Source organism: Canis lupus, chromosome X, assembly GCF_003254725.2.
Source record: "Canis lupus dingo isolate Sandy chromosome X, ASM325472v2, whole genome shotgun sequence".
Lineage (NCBI taxonomy): Eukaryota > Metazoa > Chordata > Mammalia > Carnivora > Canidae > Canis > Canis lupus.
The window spans coordinates 2,376,810-2,401,298 of NC_064281.1; the positions used below are offsets into that span (position 1 = coordinate 2,376,810).

Consider the following 24,489-nt stretch of genomic DNA (forward strand, 5'->3'; position numbering starts at 1 on the left):
TAGATGAGTCAGACAGAAAACTCTGAATGACCCAGTAATTTGGCGCTCTGAGAAATGCATATTGCTCATTGGATTTAACCTTCATGGAGGGAACCTCGAGAGTTCAGGCAAAGAAAAGGAACTTGCACTTGGTAATATATTAGTTAACATGAACTGAAAGATTTTTTAAAGGTACTTTGTGGCACTTTTCTGTCATTAATGAGCTCTCCACAGAAAGTAAACCCTGGCTGGCCCAAAGGGCTGTCCATCTGGATGACACTACCAGCTTTAGAGGCAAATGTGAGGATTATATTAAAATATGTGGAGTTGGATTATGTCCAAGTAGGACTGCACTTGTCCTCATTTTCTGGAGGAAGACCGAAACTGAAGAACTGGTTGATGCACATGCCCAGAGGTATGAAAAATACATAAATGCAAGCATGTGCATTTGCACATAGCGATATTTGTGGTCAATATGGGGATGTCTCAGAAGACCAGACACAAGGGTCACCTGTAAGACAAGACAGGAAGCAGGGTAAACATTGGAGGAGGCACCACAGTGCAACGTGCTGCAGGAAGTCCTACAGAGTAAAGGAACAGGGCAGCACTCAGTTATATAAAATAACAGAGAAGATAAAATGTTAGCTGTGGGGACTTGAGCTATTACCCAGGAGGAGAATCTGGGGTCAGAGATCTCCAATCAAACTCACTCCCTTGCATGAGCTGGATTAGGTCAGCAGCCCTGGAAAGGGTTGCTTCCCAACGAGATCAGTGAGCATGGAAACTTGATTTGGAAACTTGGCAGCAGCTAAGAGAAGCAAAGAGTCTGGAGGACGGCATCGATCCCCACAGCCAGGGAAAACCATATAAAACCTATCAAGAGCTAAATGCACATCCCTTCCCAGTAGAGAAAACAAGGGCTCTATCAGATAAGTCACAGAATCTCAACTAAATAGACATATGTGTGCTGCACCCTCAACTAACAAAATGAAAGAGAAAGTGTAAAGGATAGGGAAGATGACTCTTTTTTTTTTTTTTGGAAGATGCCTCTTGAAGCAGTTTTAGGAAATTTAGTATACGGAAGCTTGTTCCCCACTTTAACAAAGTAGTGAATTCTTAATCTAGGAGATGGCAAACGTTTTCTGTAAAGTGTCAGACAGGAAATATAATGACTTTGCCACCATATGGTGTCTGTTACAATTATTCAACTCTGCCTTTGTTGCATGAAGGCAGCCACAGACAATACGTAAAAGAATGGGCATGGCTGTGTGCCAATAAAACTTTATTTACAAGGACATCAAGGGGGCCAGAATTGATCTATGGGCTATAATTTGCTGGCACAGGTTTCCCATGCTACCTAGCATAAGCACCTCTTAGGAGATTAGGAACTCAGCCCCAAGACCTGTGGAAAGGGAAGCTGTATCTGTTTTTGTTTGTTTCCTAGGGTTTTTTTTTTTTTTTGAATTTTTGATTTTTAAATCTGTATTGATTGATTGATTGGTGAGTGAAAGTATAGAAGTTTATGAAGTAAGGATACAGAGAAAGCTCTCAGGAGTGAGAGGGGTCCCGACAGGGTGGCCACTAAGGGCCTGTAGGGTTGGCCTTTTATCGGGTTTGTTTGTTTTTTTATAGAGAGAGCACAAGTAGGTGGAAGGGGCAGAGGGAAAAGGAGAGAGATAATCTTAAGCAGGCTCCATGCTCACCATAGAGCCCAATGTAGGGTTTACCTCACCACCCTGAGATCATGACATGAGCAGAAATGAAGAGTTAGACACTCCATTTACTGAGCCACCCAGGGGCCCCTAAGAGAAACTATATTTGTAAGAAGATGCACAAGCAAATATTATAGAATGCATTTCAGACTGCTCTGATTTGCTGGGACAGCTTATAAGATTCAGGGGATGTAAAGTGACAATAGACACATGCCCCCCACACATAGATATACATACACACACACACACACACACACACACACAGGTTTTTGTTGTTGTTTTTTTTTTTTTTTTACTCACAGTGTTTGAAAAGCACTGCTTCAACACTTGGTCATTAATGGTATTACTTTTTAACAATACCAGTAATTCCCTAGTCAGAAGAAATATATTCATTGTTGATACGACATGAAAAATTGTTATGAAAGTCCCCAAGGGGAGAAAAACAAATGGACTCCATAAGGAAACAACAGTAAAAGGATGTAAAAAAGAAGAATCCCTGTTGTCTCCAGTCTGTGTGTCAATAGCGAGTGAGGACTGACAGCCAGGGCCGTCCTCCCAGACCTGCCATGAATGAACCATCTTCCGTGTCAGGACAACATCACCACTGGGGTTATTTGTGCTGCCAGGCTCCCACCGCTCTTGGATCGGAAGCAAAGAGGGGAAGGCTGCATACAGGAATTGGTAACAACCATCCATAAGAAGCCCCAGAAGTAGGACAGGGTGGGGCGGGGTGGGGGGAGTCGGCCCCAGAGTATCTGGGAGGAACCCTAGCCACTCAAGGAGGTGAAGAGCCAAACTTAATGTCTCCAAAGGGCAGGATCAATGAGCAGAGAAAACTCATTCTGGGGAAGCCGCACTTGCAGTTCTGACCTCAAAGAACTGTGAAGCCTTAGCGGGAAAATGCAGCACACCCCCTGCTCGTGCGTGGATGGTGAATGGCTGAGAGCTACAGAGAGATACAGATGTAGGGCTTAGATATAGATACATGGGTCATAGAAATATATAAATGTAGATGTAAGCAGTAGAGATACAGGGACATACACGCAGGTGACATGTAGATATAAATGTGCAGTAGATTTAGCTGTAGATGGTAGAGACGCACTCAACGCACACGGATGTTAGATGTACACATACATCTCTACGGTTGGGTCTACACCTACTCCCGTTTCAACCTCTGTAGCTCTACTGCTACCTTGGACTGGAGCTACCTACAGAGAACTCACTCTCATGCAACTTCACACTTGGCCTTCTTCAGGTGCACCAGAATGTTCTACTGACACGATTAACCACAACACACCTAATCGCTGGCTCTGAAACACTCCCTGCTCTGCATAACCCAGATAAGAAACCAGTTGCAAGACTCACGGTTAAAAGGGAAACTGCACCTCTTACCATACATTTTTGTGACTCTTGTTTATAGAACTTATGGATCAGGGTAGCCCAGGGGGCTCAGCGGTTTAGCGCCGCCTTCAGCCCAGGGCATGATCCTGGAGACCTGGGATCAGGTCCTGCATCGGGGTCCCTGCATAGAGCATGCTTCTCCCTCTGCCTGTGTCTCTGTCTCTCTCTCCCTCTCTCTGTGTGCATCTCTCATGAATAAATAAATTAAATAACTCAATGGATCAGAACTTAAGTTGCACATCTCCAGACACTGAGCCGGAAAAGGAAGAAATGGTGCATCGTGGAAAATATAAACAGCTAACGTGATCATACTCACGGAGTAAGCTGTATTCCATGTGGCGTGTTTAGACACATGTGCCTTCTCCTTCCGTGTCAAAAGTTTTGTTCCTGTGTACTTGAAAATGTTTTCTTCTCTTGTCATGTTTGGGAATCCGTTCCATCTGCATGGCTGCTTACTTCTTAGAAGAGGAGACAAAGAGGAATCTTCAGGAAACATTGAGAATATAAAGGGTAGACCGTCTGGTTACGCAATGTAATCTAGAAGGATGCAGATGCAGGAAGAGTCATTGCAAGTGTCATTGTGGCTCCAATATGGGAGTTCAGGATGTTGATACGCATACTCACACACACAAAATGTCATAATCCTACACATTCCGTGTACCTAGGACAACTGAGCAACCACAGCCGTGCAAAGAACAAAGAGCCGCCTACCTGAATACCATCACCCATCTGACGAGTGAAATTTCCACGAAGAAAAAAAAAAATCACTGTTCTTCTCTCTTGACGATTTCTAGCAAAACTAATGAACCTTATTCAGCCAACACAGCAAACAGCAAAACGAAAAATACAGAAACTTGGTGGTATATCCCCATCAATCTTGGTTTACCATTACACGCCAAAATATACCAAAATACCTAACAAATGAGACTTAATGAGCGCCTCTCTGCAAATAACCTCAATCTTGTGTTTAAGTCAAAAATATGGTGAAGATAGAAGGTATTATTATGGAATAGAAGAATTAAGACCATAATTTTGCCCTTAAATAAGTGCATTGAACAGGGAATGTATTCAAGTGTCTAGAACGGTCTCAAATCGAACCTCTGCATACACATCACTTAACGTTCTCATCATCAATTTCTGTTCATTTTCCCAAAAATCCCTTGCTTCTCCGTGCTTCTCTCTGAGCAACTACCAAAAATGTCATTGATGTTTTCAACAATTAGCCTGTTGTCTTGGGACAAGACACAGCAACTGCATTATAGGACCTTGTAGCTATGTGATTATTTCCCCTCTGAGATTCCAAGTAAGCACAATTAGCAAAGTCGGCTTGCCAGCTGTCAATGCAGAGTGGAGGAAGCGGGTGTGAGACGTTCCCATTTGCTAACTTAGCAAAAAAGAAGGGGGATGATGGGTCACAGTAGCACCTCGTCGCATGTTCAAGAAATTCCTCAAGCACAGACTGATGGGTACAGCCATAGGTGAGCTTTACTCTGCCTTACATTTTAACCATCTTTGTGCTTCTCTTGGGTTCCCCCAAATCTCTCAGAACTCACCAATTTCCAATACGGCCCACTATTCATTGACTGAGAACCTGCCAGCTGAATGCCGGATTAGGTAATTTGCAATAAAGTATATTAACCTAAGGATTTGCACATTCAAGAATTAGTTGCCTATTAACACAGCATAATCCCTTAAGACTAAATACCAATAGTTAAAGTTCAGGTAAATGTGCTTGAAAGATTTTGAGGCATGATCTTGAGGTATGTTAAAATGTTAAAAAAAAGAAAAAAAAAACCCTTAGCCTTACTTTAGAGAATCAATTCAAGTTCCAATCAATGTTTGATTAAATCTGCATGCACGTTTAAACGCTAGTTGTGGAAAGAAATAGATCAATGTGGAATAATTTTACAGTGATTATTTTTATTTAAATATATGTAATAGATCTCTACACAAATTATATCTAAGACTTATGTGTTACTCGTACAATTTAATTCAGAACATCTGAACAGAATATGGATGGTGATGAAAATTTAAGGAAAGGGGGAATTCCTGGTTTCTTATCGAAATCAAGTTTTGAACCAACAAGCTTCAGAGGCAATCTCTAAAATTCCTGCGTTATGAAAAAAAAGAGAGAAAGAAAAGAAAAGAGAGAAAAAAGAACCCACCTACATGGTAATAATAAGCCAAAAGAGCTTGCATATGGAATAAAATTTTACTATAAAATAGCATCAGTTATTAATAGCATTTTGTGTATTCTAAATGAAAACAATGTATTTTTCAAGAGGAGATGCTACAGGTAGATATCGGTAATGTTCTCTGGCAGATCAAAACGTTTGCTAGCAATATACAGAAACAGGTACGAAATGGACACTTTTAACACATTTTGCTGCATTTATGTCTCATGTAAGGGATGCTATTTTACACCCCACCTTATCGGGGTGTTGGAGTTTAATTCAACTGGGTCCTGACCATCCATAAGTAAGTGATGTTAGGAACGTTCCTCAGTCTCTCGGAGTCTATTTCCCCATATATATAAAAAAAGAAATAAACTAAATTTGATCAATATGTGCAACACAGAGCTCAGCTGCAAGGATTTTATCTGGTCAAAAGAGGAAAAGAACAAAGAGTACAAGATATATCCTGTCTTGTAAATGGGTCACCACTAAAACTCCAACCTTGCCTGTCATGAGGATCCCCTGGCCTTTCTTGAAATCTGTCATATGAAGAGTGGTTCCAGACAACACTCAGACAACAAGCTGGACAAGCCAAGGAGGTGATTTGGTGTTTTTTCCCTAGAGAGATGTCCATAAGGGTTGGAGTCAAGTCAATATTCTTTTCGATTTTCTAGGAGGCAAGACTTCCTAGGCTCTTGCCAGCAGACCCCCTGAACCTCCTTGGTATGGGGAGTAAAGCAGATTCCTTTAATGTGTTGGGGATGACATGTAACTCAACAGTGACAAATCAATGGTAGATGGGTGGATGGATAGGTAGATAATAGATGACAGGTAGATGGTAGATAAGATGACTGACAGATGATATAGTTGTTGGGTGAGGGTACATGATAGATAGATAGATAGATAGATAGATAGATAGATAGATAGATAATTGATAGATGATAGATAATTGATAAATGATAGATTGATAGAAGGATAGATAGAGGATTGATAGATGATAGATAGATAGATAGATAGATAGATAGATAGATAGATAGATAGAATGGATGCATACATAGGATAGATGGAGAGACGGATAGATAGATGATGGGTGGATGGATGGTTGGATGGATGGATAACAGGCAGAAATATAGTTTGTTGATGATACATGATAAATACATAGATAATAGGTAATAGATTATAGGTGGAAGGTAGGTAGTAGGTAGTTATGAATAGATGATTGACAGATGATAGATTAGTTAAATAGATGAGAGAGAAGGAGAATATACCAAGTCAGACATGAAAATTTAGTGTACAAAGTAATATGAGGTGACACCTCAAGTGAGGTGTACATACAGTAACCGCCCCTTTTTAAAACTTAACATCCTGTTAACTGTGTAATTCGGGGTAATGTCTGTCAAGACATAAGCCTTCTCACAAATTCCTCCATGTTTTTGCAGCCAACCCTTCCATGTTACTCCTGTCCCCAAGCCAACACAGATCCATGTGCTGCACTCGCATTGGTCTTCTCCACAATTTCATGTAAATGCCGCCACGCGTGTAGGTAGACGTTCGTGCCTGACTTTGTTCACATGGCCTCGTTTCTGAAATTCATCCCTGTTGTTGCATTTTATTAGCTATATTCCCTTTGATTGATGAATCCTATTTATTGTATAAGTGGATAAACAACACTTGTAGGTGCATTCAGTAGGTGATGAACGTATGGCTTGCTTCCATTTTTTTTTTTCCAATTTTGAATGAAAATGCCATAAATTCATGTGCACGTCTCAGACAGACATGTGTTCACCTCTCTGGTAGATACCTACGACTGACTTTTGCAGGGTTATGTGATTAGTTTATGTTCACATTTGATTAACAGTCTCACTGCTTTCCAAATGGGTAAAATAGATTATGAAGAGTCAATTTCTAGAAATTTGTATTTTTAACACTCGATTACAAATGCTAGCAAATGATGGTGTTACTATTAAGGTTTTGCTGGTCTAAGGAAAAAATTCTATGTATTTATTTTTAAGTTAGAATTTTACTACCTGATGGTTTAAATGTTCTTTTTATATGCACAACACATGGTTAGTCAAATGGTTAATCTAAGAATAAGTGTACAGAAACATCTAATTTCCCCCAGGACCACAGAATTCCTTTAGAATATTTGATTCCGGGTGCAGAGACTATTACTGCAAACCTACATCTCCAATAGATGGCTTATCCTAATTTACCACCTTATTATCTGTAAAAATGCAGCATATATTGAACAGACATTTTGAAGACAGATGGCTTTTAAAATTTATCCTATTTGATTTTAGATCACAGCATGTGTGTCAAAAGAACACAAACTCAGTAATCATCACCTCTGGAGTTACTTTCTCTATTCCATGCCCTTGGAGTGCGTAATAAATAATTTTGAAGAACGGATGACTAATTTTCCATGCATCAATTTCCTTTTCTACAATTTTTCTCCACGATGTTCTGATTCTTTTCCATTCATCACGATAGCGAACAAGACTCTCACTGATGGCTGTAAACCACTGAGCAGAGACACAGTTTGTGTAGAAGATAATTTTTTGTAAAGGTGTCAGTTTGCTCTGGAAGATGATTTAAAATGAAGAACATTTTTTTTTATGAATGTATGCCTTTGCAGAAGGCAGAGTTCACTGTTCTTCAAAATGATTCATTGATGAGACTCATTATGTACCTTGTAGTACGACATCTTCATGGAGTATCAATTTACGGGGGGAGTGTTTGATGATAGATGATTGTCTAACGAGGCGCATTGAAAGCATGTTAAGTCCAAACTTACTACGCTTTGTAAGTATTTGTTGATTCTACTTAACACTGCCCATATAGTTACCCGCTTTCAGAGGCGGCCAAAAATATCCAGATAAATAATTACATGTTTAAGCACAACAGTTAACATTCATTGACCCGGGTATTTGAGATCCAAAAGCTGGGCCTACAGAAATTCTTGATTTTTGTTTCTAAATCCATTCTTCAAGATTTAGCAAAGAGTCCCCAGATATGTTGAACCTTGTTTTCCCCAATTAAGATGTGTTGCATGTTTACAATGGTGAATCAACAAAGGCATGCCCAACACTGCAAACAGAGTTGAGGTTTCAAGAATTAATACTGATTTAGGCATGCCCATAGGCCATGTGGTTATCGGCAGAACACAATTATCCGCCCAAATAATTCAGAAAGAAAAAAAAACACGTATATTTTGCTTTAGAATAGATTTATGCTTTTAACGTAGAATTTAGTGGTAGCTTAATTTGGGGGAATTTACTTAATGTTAATGAAATAAGTACAGAAGGACCCAGATGTTACTACATTAGTGCATTTTTGAAACATACAGAAAAAAGCACTGCATTAGCTGGAGTGAAGAGCAACTTGTATTTATACAACAAACCCTGAATTCTCATTGGCTTTTTGCAAGAAAGGTATATAAATTCCTCCTGGCTTTATGCAAGAAAGGTATAGATATATGTGTATCTACACATATATATTTTTAAAGAAAGATGTGTATATATATTTTTATAATAATATTTTAAAATATGTGTATATGTATATATTTTTTAAGCAGGCTTCACACTAACCCTAAGCCCGAATCCACAACTTGAGGTAAAGATCTGAACTGAGATCAAGAGCTGGACACTAGTGAGCCACACATGTGCCCTGAAAAGGTATATTTTTTTCTATCAGTTATGTTGATCACATGGATGGAGCTCAGGTATCTGGTCCCCTGTTTCTTCTTCTCAGATATGGGACATGTATCTGAATCTTCTGGGCATTGGAAAACATACTCATTTCCAATTCTAAATTATTCTACAATAATATTTATGCTTTTATTTAAAGATTTAATTAATTAATTAATTAATTTATTTATTTATTTATTTGAGAGAGAGGGAGAATGAACACAAGCAGGGGGAAGAGGCGGAGGGAAAGGGAGAAGCAGACTCCTCACTGAATGAGAAGCCCAATGCAGGGAATCGATCCCAGACCCTGAGATCATGATCTGAGCCAAAGGCAGACACTTCACCAACTGAGCCACCCAGGTGCCCCTCTACAATAATATTTAAACTCAAACCTTATATACACATCTAATTATATACTATTTTCTATGATTTATAAATATGCATGTATATGTATATTTATATCCATGTATTTTTAAAGATTTTCCACAAATGTCAGCCCAAACATAGGATTATGTAAGTAACTTTTTTCTCTGAACATCGTTTTCAAGGTATATTCTTGTTGAGACTCATGTTTATCTATCATGCATGTGTATGGGTACATCTGTGTGGGTAAATGCGTGTTACTTATTTCTAACTAGTGTCACATGCCTCTATATTAAGAAGCCATGAAGTCTTTATCACTCTGTTGAATAGTAAGATCGCTTCTTGCTTATTTTTCAGAATATTCAAACTATTAAGTGGAAGCTCCAAGTATCTCCCAAAGCATTGACTGATGTCAAGCGCTTAATGTGAAAGCTTGTATTTCTATGGGAGATGCAACATGTCAAGAACAAACAGAGCTCAGATTTTTTTTTCCTCTTTACGGTAATTCCAGAATGACCAATGTCCAATACCTGGTAGATACATGTCCCGTTTTTGTGAGCTGTCTTGAACCACAAACGCCAATAAACGTCAGCGCCATCTTGTTTCGATGATGGCAGTCCCCCTTTATGCATGCAGGCTCCATCCAGAGGAGGAAGGATGAACATCCCAGACATGGCCAGGTGCAGCTCAGGAGAGGTGTTAATTTGGTCTTCATCCCTCACTCCCTTCAGCCACCAGAAGGGAATGTGTCCTCTTACTTCCTGGGAGGAGCAACTTGCCTAGTCATCTTCTCTCCAGATGGAAACATCCAATCTTGGATTTCAGGGACGACAATCCGAGCCACTCACAATCACTCTTGTTGCAATCATGGACCAACAGAATGGAAGGAGGAATCAAGTAATGGAACCCAAGAGAAACCTGCATCATTGGGTTTACAAATCCCTTCAAGACTGACTCCCCGCCTATAGGAAATCTTTGCTGACCAAGTGCAGTCCTTATTCAACAGTCTCAGAGATTGATGGGGCATAATGAAAGATCAATTAATGTCATTTGGTCGGCTAACTGATGAACTTCACAGTCCTCTGTAAAAACCTCGCTAAAAAAGCCAAAGTAAACTGCAACAATCTTTAAAATTCTCCACCACCGTGGAAGATCTTGCCGCTCGGCCATGATTTTCTTCACAACCCATGCGGTTCACAGATACACCCATTCTTACACCCATTCTCACCCATTCTTACTGCAATGGCAGTGAGCATCTGGTTAGTATTTGTTGCATTGAAAGAATTCATGAATATTTTGAGCCTAGACTTGTAATAATTATTTTAAGTCTATTGCATATATTTGTAACATTCCTTGTAATGGAGTCTGATTTTTATCAGTACAAAAGATTGTTTCTCCCAAGAATTGTTCATTCTTGCCAGTCAACCCTCCTTGTTGGGATTCACAAGCCCTTTATTTTTTAAAATGCAGCCACTGTTGTACTTTTGATAAACTCTTAATCTTTTCAAATCGCTGAAGATTCCTTTATTGATTTTTTTCCCCCTCAGTGGAAATTATCTTCCCATTTTAAATTACATGTGAGTAGAATTTTGACGGGCAAATGCTATTTGATATTATGGCTCGTATCAGCACGCTCATCCTTTAAAAATACACAAGGCTATAATCTTCAGTGTTATTTCACAATGCGCCTGTAGGAATCATTACACACCTCCACGAACATTTACTGCTTATTAACAGGATTCCATATATTCCCCTCACAGAAGAGCTGGAATAAATATACACTATTAATATTTAAAGGATTCATGTGACATTAACTTTGTTTTGCTGTTTTTTTTTTTTCATTGATGCATAGTTGGATTTGCCAATAGCAACTGTTTTATGAAATACTGCATCTTTCAACACCACCCTGGTCCTCGGAGTTAGGCTGCGTGCCAGGATTGGCACAATCGTCACTGGGGTTTGGGTCCTGGGTGGGGATAACTTATGCCAGACAGCTGCACAAGGTAGACACGTGAAGGATGGACCAGGGAACTCAGCCCTTGTACTTACCTAGAACGTGAGAGGGACATATCTGGTGATACCGGATATGATGATATGACATATTATATATATATATATCACATGATGTTATCTATCTCAAGGGGATTAATGAAAGGCAGTCTGCTTTTGAAACCTAATTTGGAGCACGTTTCCATAATTCGTGAACTGAATTTCCAATCCATATGATGATGATATGTATATATATATATATATGATATGATATATGTGTTGATGACAAATATGATGTGATGATATGACAGATGTATGGTGTAATATGAAATATTGACATATGTGATGTATGACGTGATATGCTGTGATGATATGTTGGGTGTATGGTATGACATGCTCTGTGAAATACATCATATGACACATGATATGATGTGATTATTGTATGACATGCTGTGATATATATGACATGACACATGATATGATGTGATGATATGACATATGGCATGTGATATGTGTGATACATGATACAATATATGATGTATGACATGATTTATGATACATGATAGGAGACGTATGATATACAATGTGAGGGTATGGCATATGTGACGATGGCATGACACATGGCATATGATATATATGATAATATATGATCCATGTATCACGTGGCACATGATACTATGAGACTTATGATATACAAGGTAATGATACGGCATATATGATATATGGTGTAATGATAGGACATATATGACATATGTGATGGGATATGATGCATACATGATGTAATTATATGGTATCATTTCATCATATGGATTGGAATACCCATATGCTGAAATGGCTTGTTTCTAATCCATCGCTATATGCACATATCAGATCATCAATATCATATGATATATATGGATATCTACATATATATTCCAGTCCTGCCTTCCGTCTCTTGCGATGGGGTTTTCATGGGGACAGCGTTGGGGTCTGCTTGGATGTTTCTCTTGCCCATGTCATGTCTGGTTCTGAAATATCCATATCAATCTCTAAAGCTCTTACAAATTCTAATTAATTAAGGGCTTCCCATTAATGAATCCATTTCTGTTTAAACCAGCTGGAAGGCTTCTTTGAAAAATGCTGATCTCGTAATAGGAGCCTGATTCTCCTAGCTTTAATTAGTGGTTCGGTTAATGATGTTGCTAGTGAGCTCTGGGACGGGCACATTCCCAAGGAGTCCCAGAACATCTCAAAGGCACGGGAAATCTTTCCCAGCCCTCCTACCCCTTTGCAGTCCCGGATTTCGTCTGTCCTTGATTTGTGCCTGTTTATTCGCATAAACAGAAAGTGGCGTCTTGAATCTAAAAGACAGGTCGCTACCGTCCAATTTTACGATGAGGGAATTAGTGCAAAGAAAGGCACATTCATCTCAAGAGCATTAATTAAAGGCAGTCTGTTTTTAAAACTACCTTGGTGCGCATTTCCACATTTTTGAACTGAATTTCCAGGCACACAGATGACTCCTCCAAACTTGACAAAAAGCCACAACCTCTCGTTACACCCGTGTGTTCTCTCGAGAGCCATCACTCGGGGTATCTGAGGGCTCATCCATGGTACATTCCTTTACGCAATTGAGGGCAGTTTTTGTTTCAGATTTTTCTTCTTTGCTCCATGTTGGAAGAATGTCTGGTTATTACCAAAATTTCCCCAGGGTTAATACTCCCAGGTACCTTCCAATTCCAGCATCCTTCTCTGCCAATAACTGTGTCTGCTTTCCAATGCGGTGCCAACGTCGGAAGAAGCCCGGGTATGTTGATGAAGACTTGTGACACAGACGGGACTCTGATGAAGATACAAATAATGCAGTCTTCCTGGATTAGCTTTTCCAGGAAACAGGAGTATTCCTCACCCACAGGGAGCTTAGATCCAAAGCCAACCATTGGTGTTCTTAATCTGGATATCTAAAGGAGAGAGCAGATTTTCAAGAAGAAACAAAACAACCATGAACCTACCACACTCAAATAATGTTGCGATGGAGTCTTTACACCTTCTATGTATGGAGGGAAATCATGGAAACATTTGGGATCATATGGGACTTGCAACTGTGTGTTCTGCTCATTTAATACTGTTTCTTATTTTTCCCCCCAAAGCATTCCATGTTATGAGATGTGTAAGAAGAGCTTTAAAAAGAACTGGTGGCAAACAGGTGCCCATTTAGAAGGATGCTCATTCATACCAGGAAGACAAAGTGCAGCACGTCAGCAGAAATGTTTTATCAAGAAAATTGAAAAATCAGGGGTGCAGGGGGGTGGTTCAGCTAGTTACGCGTCTGCCTTCAGATCAGGTCATAATATCCGGGTCCTGGGATCAAGTCCAGCATCGGGTTCCCTGGTCATTGGGGAGTCTGCTTCTCCCTCTCGCTCTGCTCGCGCGCTCGCTCTATCTCAAATAATTAAATAAAATCTTTTTTAAAAAAAGAGAAAATGGCGAAATGAAGGCGGACTTAGCTACACCAGTGAGGTAAACTGCATGCTTCATAATTGTGATGTTCTGGTGAGAATTTCCCCACTTGACAGTGACCTAACGTAACTTGCTTTTGAGAAGTCTACATGACAGGAACCAAAAATGGCCTATTATTTTGTTTTCATCTTTGAAACCTCCATGTGATTAGAAGTGCGTAGCTACCCATTTCACTGGAAATTGCTGGTGACGAGCCAGGGGATTTTTCTGCAGGACTCAATAGATGCATTGTCATTTCACCTGATTGAGTTCCCTACAAGCTTATCCAGAAGGAAAGGTTCTTGGTACCGAGATTTGTTGAGAAGTGTCCCCAGGAGAAATTAGTAAGAAGGTGGGGGAAATTTACTGGCAATTTTCTTTCTTTTTGATAAGGAATGGTGAGATTGTTTTCCAACAATGGCTATGCCATTTACATTCCCATCAGGAAGGAGACAATTTCCAATCTCTCATATCCTTGCCTACATTTGTTTCTCCCTTTGTCCTTCCTTCCTTCCTTCCTTCCTTCCTTCCTTCCTTCCTTCCTTCCTTCCTTCCTTCCTTCCCTCCTGAGTAGAACCATCCTAGTGGGTGTGACATGGCATGGATGGACCTTGGAAACATACCCAGTAGAACAGTGTGTGTATATATATATATATATATATATATATACATAAAAATGGCTAGAATGGTCAATGTGATGTTGTGTGCATTTTATCACAAATGAGAGAGCAGGGATCCCTGGGTGGCGCAGTGGTTTAGCGCCTGCCTTTGGACCAGGGCGCGATCCTGGAGAACCGGGATCAAATCCCACGTCGGGCTCCCGGTGCATGGAGCCTGCTTCTCCCTCTGCCTGTGTGTCTGCCTCTCTCTCTCTCTCTCTCTCTCTCTCTCTCTCGGTGTGACTATCATAAAACAAACAAACAAACCAAAAAAAAAAAAAAAAACAAATGAGAGAGCAAAACAATGAATCTAGTAATGTTACGGATTTGTCGAATCCTCATATCCTACACCTGAAACTACTATCACACTGTGTGTCTGTTGTACTTACATTTTTTAAATGAATAAAAATTTTAAAAACAGTAAATGCAAGAAATTTTGCCAGCCTACCTGAGATGTGACCAGAACAGCTTTCCACAGCGTATAAAAGTTTCATGCAGCTGCTTTTTAAAAATTACTGTGTTGCTACATTCATTAAACAATAGAAATTGATCTGGCAATTCTGAGCTCCAGGTGGGGCAGGGCTGAGCTTCCTCCAGAAGCTCCAGGGGAGGGTCCTTCCTGCCTCTTCCAGCTTCTGGGGCTCCAGGTGTCCCCGGGCTGGTGGCTACAGCCCTTCCATCTTCCAAGCTTCCAATCTCTCTGCCCACTGTCCCTTCTCCTTCACTTCTGTGTCTTTGCAAACTCCTGCTTGCCTCCCTCAAATATGGAGCCCTGAGATGACATTGGGCTTTTACCGAGATGATCCAGGATACTTTCCCAATTGCAAGACATTTCATCATATCAGCAACGTCCTTTTTGCCACAACTTATCGTGAGATTCTGGGCATTAGGATCTGGGTGGTTGCCTTCAGCTTACTACTTGCAAGCTGACGTTGCTTGCATTATTGCTGCATTATTAAAACAAACTCCTTTTTCACCTGCATGTGCCTTCTTGGTGGTTTTCGAATACAGGACATTGATATATTAGCATAGAGAAACCCCAAAGAACAATAAACGCAAGAGCGGTTCTCTCTCTTTGCTATCCTATTTCCATTTTCTTTGGGTACATATAAGACTCAGAAGAGGAACTGCTGGATCATATGGTAGATCTAATCATTTTTTTTCTTTTTTAAGGGACTTGCACGGCATTTTCCTTACAATGGCAACAATATATGTATGTATATATCTGCGCCAAATTAACATGCTGTACTCCTTAAACTTACATAATGTTATATGCTACACATAGCCAATAAAAATCTGAATAAAAATTTTTAGACGTTAATTACAACCAAAAAACCAATACAGAGACCCCGTTCCAAGTAAAAGTCCTCAAAGGCCAACTGTTCGGTGAAAAAAGCTCTTATTTTCCAGCACTCCCTACCCTCCATTAGATAAAAGAGGCTAGCTAAGAAGCTTAAAGCACCTCCAGATCAATTCCTGATGTGCGTGCTCACAATACCCATATTTGGGTTACGGGCCATGCCTCGGGTTTTCTGTGAAGGGGAGATGGGATCTGGCTGCCTTTATAATGATGCACACGGAGGTTCCGTACCTTCCACCAGAGACTGAGCAACGTTCATGTAAATGATTTCAATCTACCGCATGGTAGTTCACTGCCCAGAGTTTAATAACTCAACTGTGAGTCGCTGGAAATGCAAGACCCGAGCTTTATATTTTTCGAAAGTCCCTTTGACTTGAGAGTCCTGTGTTTCAGGTTGTTCCAGGGAAAGGGAAGGATGCCTCGGAGCGATACTTTATCATCGGTCTGCATGTACAACGGGGCTGCGTTGGAAATCTTTTCCCCCTACCAGTAGAAATGAGCTATAACTTGTATTTCAAGCCCTTTATGAAAAAGCATAATCTTTATATCCAAGGTTAAGGAGGACAAGAAGAGTGTTGTTTTTTAATTTTTTTTATTTTTTTAATTTTTATTTATTTATGATAGTCACACAGAGAGAGAGAGAGAGAGGCAGAGACATAGGCAGAGGGAGAAGCAGGCTCCATGCACCAGGAGCCTGACGTGGGATTCGATCCCGGGTCTCCAGGATCGCGCCCTGGGCCAAAGGCAGGCGCCAAACCGCTGCACCACCCAGGGATCTCGAATGTTGTTTTTTTTTTTTTTTTTAATTTAAATATCCGTTGGTTAGGATTGGTCAAATTTCATCTTCCATCCATAACAATATCTCTGAAAGCAGGAATTGTGCATCAATAAGTTATGTATCTAGAGAAAAAAAGCTAAGGAACTTCCAACAAATTCATTCCATTTAATGTCTCAGATAGTCTCCTATTCGTTTATTCCCTCTTTCTTCCTCTTATCATTTATTTACCAGACATTGATTGAACACCTGGTCAGCAAAAGAAAATCGAGATGTTTGACGCAACTTGAAGACCTCACAATGCAAAGAGCCAGACCTCTGAAAGAAGAACGAGAGAGAGACCCAAATAATAAATGAACGGATGATGCATCAATTTCCAGCATCGTGAATAGTGGGGAAAACGCACTTTTCAAAATGCCCCCACCCTAGTCAATTTGAAATTAGGACACTGAGTTTGGGGACACCTCAATGCAAAGCTGACCGTCGTGCGGTGTTTGCTAGAAATACCTGCATCACTCAGGCCCCACCGGGAGGGAAACGAAGAGCATCCCTGTCCCTGGCAAAGCTCCCTGAGGATGAGAATGTTCTCATCCCCCTCCTATTCCCCCTTTCTCCAATGTCTGGTGATAAAGAGAGACATTTGAAATATATAATACTACAGAAATCGGAGGTAAGCTCTTCACTTTGGAGATCTGCTTTGCTGTGATTTACACCACACGCATGCAGCCTGCTAGCGGATTGTGAGCAGTTAGCAAAAGTCTGAGCTCAGGAGAGGACAGATACAGTCCTATGGTATCTGCAGGAGAAAAAGCAGATTTGTAGACCTATAAAATAATTTCAGGAGTTTGCGATGACAAGTGTTCAGGTAGGAAATAATATCAATGAACTTATTGCACGTATTATAAAGTCTTGCAGAGGCTTTCAGGAGTTTGCGATGAGAAGTGCTCAGATAGGAAACAGTATCAATGAGCTTCTTGCACATATTATATAATCTTGCAGAAGCTTTCAGGAAAAAAAAAAGAAGCTTTCAGGGGATTGCAATGAGAAGTGTTTGTCAGAGAGGAAACAATGATCAATGAACATATTGCACATATTATAAAATCTTGCAGAGGCGCAAAAATGGAATTGCAACTTGTTATAGTAACATGTCAGTCTCACACTATCTTACCCTGTGCCCAGGACACAGTCTTGGATTTACCTTTTTTTTTTTTTTTTTTTGCAATGGGTGTATGCATTTAAGAGATAGTATATTCTTTAAGGGAGGAAACTACTTCTTGTTCATATTTTACTACCCTTGTTTGTTGGGTGTATCATATCCTTGACAAGCACTTATTTCAGATTGTGCATGAATAAACCCCATCCTCCTGTCGGCCTGACATAATAATTCAGAGGACCGACTGTTCCATTTGATGTGTAACACATTACAGATTTTAAGGCACGTTGCATATTTATTAATCCATTTAACTTGCTCACAGATTCCTACGGATTGGTATCGCTTTGTGTTTGGAAAATCTGGGCATCAAGCAGGATAAGAATTGTTCATGATCCCCCAGGGCCCAGGAGAATCGGGCAAAAATGCCTCTAATTTCCCATCCTTTGTTTATATCCACATGAGGCAGTCTGAGAGGTGACTTTTAACAATTCCTGTACTAGTAAGTAGCTGTTGGATACTTTGCTTAATTTTTTCCCCTTTCCTTTCTTTTCTAATCTCTACATTTCACAAACAAAATCAGGTCATTTTATGTTCATTTTTAGCTGTGAACTTTGTTCTACTGCAAGTGTTCAGGGAGAAAGTCACGGTGCCTTGTGATGCTCAATGAGCAATTTGTGTTTTTTTTTAATGAAGTGGAGTTGGTTCAATGAGTATGGTTTATTTAGAGAATTTGCTATAATGCAGAAAATTATTAATGGCCTGATGTTCATGTCTTAATGTACGGCTATTGTCAAGGAAGGAGGCGCTTTGAAGTGTCCCAATTAAGATGCAATGACACAAGCTAACTTTCATCTTTGCCGGCTTGCTTTGCCACAATTACTTTCCAGGGAAGAGACATTAGCAGAACTTTAAATCGTCAAATCCCTGCAAGAACACGCAGCCAATACCCCCTTAAGAGGAGGGGAACAGGAACCAACCTGAGCCTGGATTGGCCTCGAACCAAGCAGCTGTCACTCATGGAAGGTACTAGAAGTGTTTTTATGGGAGTTGCTGCCTCAGTGAGGTATCCACCCTTCCTTTCAATGGCAACATTGTGACATGACGCCTGACCATGTAACTCACAGTTCCAACATTCACATGTTCTCAGTGAAACCATGCAATAGGGATACATTGTGTGGGGTCTGTAAATGTAGCTGCTAACTGGCATCAGGGCGTGTTTAAAACTCTAGAGGCTGGGACACCTGGGTAGCTCAGTCGGTTGGGTCGCTACCTTCAGCTCAGGCCATGTTTTCAAGGTCCTGGGATCAAGCCCCACATCACACTCCCTCAGTCTGCGTCTTCCTTTCCCTGTGCTGCTCCTCTGGCTTGTGCTCTCTCTCTCAAATAAATACAATCTTAAAAAAGAAAATATTTTTAAAAATACAGAGGCCCACATGCTGTCCCCAGAGGCTTTTATTTAATGGCTTTGAAATGCCATAATGAACACATGGTATTTTAAAGATTTCCTGCTGATTCTAGTGTACAGGAACATCTGAGAGCCGGTGTGGTATGCGTTCTATGCATCCTGGCCAGGAAGGTTGGGTTGTCACGCATGATGCCTTTGGCATGCACAACTATTATGTATGTGTGTACATATATAGTTTGTATTTATATTGATGTATAAATATGTATTTATACATTCACAAAGCATAACTATTTTAGTGCATGAATTGTACGGAAGACTTCATCAAAGCACAGCGTGCACGCTAATCGGCACAGTGACGGATGTATGTGTGCTGATGACCAAGGAACAGGTGCAAAGTGTCCCCGGGTCCGCCTCCAGGGCGCACGGAGTTCCACAGGGCGGCCAGCAGGTGGCGATGTTGATTTGAGTGCTGAGGACACACCGGCCTGAGGTTGCTCTGAGGGACATGGCAAGTCTTCCTTAAAATCTGGCATCTTCCTGCGACCCCCTCAAGGGCTTTGCTTTGTTTTAACTACACCTGCAGCTGCTGATGCCTGGAGAGAGTCAATTATGCATAATTAACGTTCCTACCAGATGTGCTGAAACCACACTTTGTTCACTGTTCCTGGTCCAAACCAATACGTGCACGGTAGGTATTTCTTTTCCATTTAATATGCAATGGGGAAGGGGAAGATAGGTGGGCATTCTTTCCAGACAGATGTTTGATGATGGATGTCGATTCCAGAAAGGGCTCACGCTCGAAGACGGCGCCAAAGGAGAGAGAGCAAGGCAAGGTTTTGGGAAGACACGTTCCCCCCACGTGTGACGACACAGCAAAAACACACACACACAGGAAAAAACCACTTGCGGGTGGAAGTTGAATCTTGCTGGAAAGAGGTGCATTTAGCCTAATTAAGTTAAGAGACCCTTCAGTGAGTTCCATGCAATTTTTAGCTCCTGTACATCAAAACATGGAACGTCAACAAGAAAAGATGGGAGAATGGAAGATCTCCACCCACCAGAGATGAGCCCATCCTGCAAATAAAACCAGGAAAGAAGAAACATCACAAAATATTTAAATGAAGTGATTATAGACAACATTGTGAGTCCTACTGGCTATAATTTTCATCCACTTGTAATATTTCAGGCAACACGCTAATCATTCATTGGTTGGTAGATTCATTCATTCACTCATTCATTCCTTCATTCAAGGTGTTCGGAGCAGCTAGTATGCATGGAATACTGCACAGGTCCTATAGAGACAAACGTGCATAGCTGTCAGTTCCTTCTAAAAGTTGTTTTTCTTCCTTCAGTGCTGGTTTTATGGGGAATTACATATAAGATAACATCTGGTTCTCCTGCTGACACAGATTACTGATACCTGGCCCATAGTCAAGGTCGTGGAGGTCTTGAAGAGAGCAGGAGAGATGGATCAATGGCCACAGAGAGAGAGAGAGGGGATGTGGACATGTGACAAATAAATGCAATGCAATATCCTGGATGGGATTCAAGAACTGGGGCAGGGGGTGGGTAATTAGAAAAACTAATGGCATCTGAAAATCTTCTGAGTTCAATCATGATATACCCACATCCATTTTGACAAACATACCATAGGTAATTAGTCAGATAACAATAATAATGGAGAGCACTGGAAGAGGGATATATGTTGACTCTACAAGGTATATGATGAACACTGTGTGAACCTTAAATTATTTTAAGGTGAAAAAGTCTATTTTTATTTTTTAAAAAAGATTTTATTTATTTGAGAGAGAGCGAGAGAAAACGAGCCAGGGGGACAGGCAGAGGGAGAAAGAATCAGATTCCCCATGGAGCAGGGAGCCCAACATGGGACTTGACCCCAGGACCCTGAATCATGACCTGAGCCAAAGGCAGACTCTTCACTGATTGAGCCACCTAGGTGACCCCCCCTTTTGAAAATGTCTATTTTTAAAACTCAGTTATAAGCAAAAAACAAACAAACAAACAAAAACAAAAAACCCAAAACACCAAATAAGCAATCTTAAAACATTGGGTGTAAACTTAGATATTCCACAAAAGAGAATACTCAGCCAATAACTGCTTGAAAAGATACTCCACCTCGTTAGTTATGACAGAAACGTGATTTAAAAGTGTAACTATAGGGAAATGCTACTACCTTCTGGTGAGAATATCTAAAATAGAAGCAATAAAAATAGCCAAAACCCTGATAATAGTAAGGGTAGGGAGTATGAGGAGTAACAAGGAATTCTTATGCATGGATGGTGGGAACGCAGAATGGTGCAGTCAGTCACTCTGGAAAATAGTTTGTGGACTTCTCATAAAACTAAACGTCCAATTACCATATGGACCAGAATCTCCTCCTAAGAATTTGCCTAAGGGAAATAAAACAAAAATTATGTTCATTCACAAACCTATCTACGAGGAGTGTTTATCATGTCTTAGTTTGTAATCACCAAACTGATAGAAACAACCCAGATGTCCTTCAGTGGATGATGGGCAAGCAGACTATAGCCCATGTACAAAAGGGAACACAGCTCAACAATCAAAAAGGACTTAAGTTCTCACACGTGGAAGAGCCTGAATAAGCCTCACATGTGTTCATCTAAGTGCAAGAAGCCAGTCTCAACACCATGGGTTCTGTGGGATCAATTCATAGAACCTTCTGGAAAAGACCTTAGATGTGTGACCCCAACTGCAAGAAGCCAGTCCCCATACCCTGCATACGATTTGATCCATTCACAGAACATTCTGGAAAAGACCTCAAGTGTGTGACCCGAGTGCAAGAAGCCAGTCCCAACACCTTGCATAATATTTGATCTGTTTATAGAACATTCTGGAAAAAGACATCATGGGGCAGAAACAGTCTAGCAGGTCCTTGGGCTGAGCTGGGGCAAGGCGTTGGCCACAAAGTAGAACAGGATGAAAATTACAGCCTGAGGAATTACAACCTAGTTATGTTGTCAGTCTAATAACTGTGTGTTTTCATCAAAAGTCCCTTGACCCCACCACAAAAATAGTAAGTTTTACTTTATGTAACCAGAGTGACCGTTATTATAAAAAAAGCCATCATCACAAGAAAAGATGAGGACATGCAATAATCATGGGACATGCATGCCAGCCTTTAGGAAAGGCAAGTCAGGAGCACTTGCCTCCCGATTCCTTCCAGGGGTTGAACATGGTGATTATTTCCAGCATCTGGAAATAATAATAATAATAGAAGAAGAAGAAGAAGAAGAAGAAGAAGAAGAAGAAGAAGAAGAAGAAGAAGAAGAGAAGAAGAAATAGAAGAAGAAGAAGGAGAAGGAGAAGGAGAAGGAGAAGGAGAAGGAGAAGGAGAAGGAGAAGAAGAAGAAAGAAGAAATAGAAGAAGAAGAAGAGGAAGAAGAAGAAGAAGAAGAAGAAGAAGAAGAAGAAGAAGAAGAAGAAGAAGAAGAAGAATATAATTTTCTAGGGAAAATTAAAGCTTACAATGGGTTGATTCTAACCCAGGAGTAGGAGGAGGAGAAGGAGGAGGAGGAGGAGGAGGAGGAGGAGGAGAAGAAAGAAGAATAATATAATTTTCTAAGGAAAATTAAAGCTTAAAATGGGTTGATTCTAACCCAGGTCAGACAAGCTCTAAGGTCCATGCCTGTGTGAGCATGTCTTCTTAGTTCCGATTTTTCCCAATAATTGTAAAGCCTCAAGGAAAGAGGAGGCAGGGAGGTCAGGGAGGTCGAGAGGTGGCATGGGGTGCGTAACCTCACTCACATGGGAAAGGAAATCGAGCAAGCAATAACTTTCCAAATTCCTGAAGACATTCACACAATACCTCTGTTTCTAAATTGCATCAGGTTTGAGAGTTACTCTCAACCCAGATAATGATACACTCAGTAATGCAATTTTTACTCCAAAAAGCATAACTAATCAGTCCTAATTGTACAATACGGGGACTTCCACACTACCTGTGTCCTTGATCATCACCCACATAGTGACAAGTTTCATGAAAATGAACGCACATTGGATGGTGTACTATGGTTTTGAATCGAAGTCCTTGATGTGCTGGCTCAGCACATTGACCCCAAATATCATATTAAAGGGGACGACGCCATTGATCTTAAAACGTGACGGGATCCTAACATGGAACTTCTCCAGACAGTTGGACTGTCACTTATTTCTCAACTTCTCCAGAGATACTGGTTTTAGACACCTGTTTCCATGTGTTCAAGGCCTACAGAAGGAAGTTCATTTTAGATGGTTTCCCCAGAGACCATATCTGTATCTGTTGGGGCAGCTAGAGGACAGGCACTGAGGGACGTTGATAAGAGAACTTGTTTTTAAATGAAAGACCCACACGCAGCGCCTGTGTGTCCCAATGACCAGGTGCTGGTGCATTTAGATGAACGATGTACGGTGGAGGATTTTGTTGGTTGCCATTACTGAAATGGGTCAACACCATCCACTCTAGGGACTCATTTGACTTCCAGCCTTTATACAGACCGAGTCTCACTCTGGAAATCAGCTCTCCTGGCCTTTCAGCTTATGCAAAAATAAAAAGTAAAAAATAAAACCCAGCTCGTCTTCCGGTCAAAACCACAACTCCCAAAACAATAAGACAGCCTTAGACTAGGCTTTATAATTATTTTTCTCACTGTTGGAAAGTTGCAAGAGGAAAACCTTCATGGATAGTCTCATTCCAGAGCTATTTTCCCCAAGGCTTTTCATTTCCATCAGATTCTTATTTGGAATTTCGTTTCTGTTTGTGGCTCCACGAAACTCAAAAGCGAATGCAATTCTCTTCAGTAATAAGCGTTATGGGATTTGGCTTCCCATAAAGAAGCTAGTATTTATGTAAAGGTGGCTTAAGAAGAATTACAAAATTTTTAAACATCACTGAAAGATGCCTTTCAGGCCCCAAGAGGATTCAAACTCAAGATTAAGAGCTGGAACACATTTTATATACACATATATTGTGGAATCTGATTCACCCAAATGTGAAAAAAAGAAAGGCTCTGCAATTTTCATAATAGTGCCCCAAATTAACTGTCCATCTGTGCAATTAGTAAATCTGATTCATTACGCTATTCCCTTAAGATCGGTGCACTGTATTGGCTATTAGTTATAACTCAATAATAAAAAAAAATACTAAAATTCCAGTAATATATCATTTCTTCATAATAAAATTCTGCTTTTTAGATCATTTGGCATTTTGTTGGTGTTTTACTGTCGTTTAAAGCATATCATACTGAATTTCTGACACCTGATATCACCTTGGCCGTTTATGTTCTTTTGAATTATAATTACGTTGTTCTGTGATGGCACATTCTTCAGTGGTTGTAA

General features: G+C 40.4%; 1 long non-coding RNA gene across 1 annotated transcript in view; it reads right to left on the bottom strand.

The window, feature by feature from the left end:
* Window positions 1-3,413: 3,413 nt before the first annotated feature.
* Window positions 3,414-24,489, bottom strand: part of LOC112652268 (uncharacterized) — a 155,458-nt gene continuing 134,382 nt past the window's right edge. Inside the window, exon 3 of the long non-coding RNA XR_004813090.1 lies at window positions 3,414-3,550. This is a non-coding gene — a long non-coding RNA (uncharacterized LOC112652268). The remainder of the gene's footprint in view (window positions 3,551-24,489) is intronic.